This window comes from Lycium barbarum, chromosome 10, assembly GCF_019175385.1.
Source record: "Lycium barbarum isolate Lr01 chromosome 10, ASM1917538v2, whole genome shotgun sequence".
Classification (NCBI taxonomy): Eukaryota; Viridiplantae; Streptophyta; class Magnoliopsida; order Solanales; family Solanaceae; genus Lycium; species Lycium barbarum.
The window spans coordinates 23,838,190-23,839,638 of NC_083346.1; the positions used below are offsets into that span (position 1 = coordinate 23,838,190).

Here is a 1,449-nt window from a genome sequence, read left to right on the forward strand (position 1 = left end):
ATGTGTAGTTTGCAATGTGATTTGTCCAAGTGATAAGCTTTTGAAATGTAAATGGTAATCTTTAGACAGTATTAATAGGCAACACATTTAATTTAGCCTGGTTAGTTTGTATTTTCTTTTGGTGCAATACTTTGCGGGACGGAAAGTTCAAGTTTTGTAACCTATGCATGTTTGTTTTTTAATTAGAATTGAAAGCTTAAAAATCATAAAGGAGTTTCAACTGGAATAAGATTCTAAACATTAATTTAAATTGTAAGATAAGATTTCAAATAACATTTTTAAATTGTCAATCTTGTTCATTAAAACTTTGTAATATTATAGTTCTCTCCAACTGAAATGGAGTAATCTGTTTAAGGGGGCATGGTAGTGAAAATAATGTAAAATATTAGAAGATTTAAATGTTAGTTCTTTTAGAGTACCACAGTTGAGGTAAGGTCCCGTAGCTCAGTTGGTTAGAGCGTTGGTCTTATGAGCCGAAGGTCGCGGGTTCGAGCCCCGCCGGGACCAATTAGGGGACCAAATTCAAAATATGATTGCGTTGTTGTGTGTTCTCTCTAAGTGGGAATTTGTCCGGAAATAATTGGTTATAATCACTTCAGAAAACTTTTTTCTTAAATAAAGAATATAGTTCATAAGACGAGGTGGATTTCTTTTTAGCTTTCTTCGATTTGTTTTTTCATTTCCAATTTTAGTGATTTTTTATTGGATTATCTGTGTGTTCAAGTGGCCAGTTGCAGACTTGTGGTATTTTACCTAAAACATAGTTGTCGTTGATTTACTAAGTTGGCCAAGGGTACCGCAAACAACCTCTCTATCCCAGGGTCCGAAACTTTTTCAACCCAAAAAAAAAAAAAAATTAGAATCAAACTAATCCATTAAAAAAAAAAAGGAACCAAAGTAGGTTTCACGCACAGAATCTGTGCGTGAAATGGGTGCCTTTTTTTTTCTTTTCTTTTTTTAAGCTATCAAAATCACGTTTTTTCCATACTTTGGGCAAAGATTAGTCATGTTTCAGAATTTATTTTTCTTAAATAAAGAATATAGTTCATAAGACGAGGTGGATTTCTTTTTAGCTTTCTTGGATTTATTTTTTCATTCCCAATTTTAGTGTTTTTTTATTGGATTATCTGTGTGTTCAAGTGACTGGTTGCAGACTTGTGGTATTTTACCTAAAATATAATTGTCGTTGATTTACTAAGTTAGCCAAGGGTACCGCAAACAACCTCTCTATCCCAGGGTCTGGAAGGTTCGAGCCCCGCCGGGACCAATTAGGGGACCAAATTCAAAATATGATTGCGTTGTTGTGTTCTCTCTAAGTGGGAATTTGTCCGGAAATAATTGGTTAATCACTTCAGAAAACTTTTTTCTTAAATAAAGAATATAGTTCATAAGACGAGGTGGATTTCTTTTTAGCTTTCTTCGATTTGTTTTTTCATTTCCAATTTTAGT

General features: G+C 33.3%; 1 non-coding gene across 1 annotated transcript; it reads left to right on the forward strand.

Moving 5' to 3' along the window:
- The first annotated feature begins 433 nt into the window (after positions 1-433).
- Positions 434-507, forward strand: TRNAI-UAU (transfer RNA isoleucine (anticodon UAU)). Its single transcript has one exon. It is a non-coding gene; the product is annotated as a tRNA-Ile (tRNA).
- Positions 508-1,449: the final 942 nt, after the last annotated feature.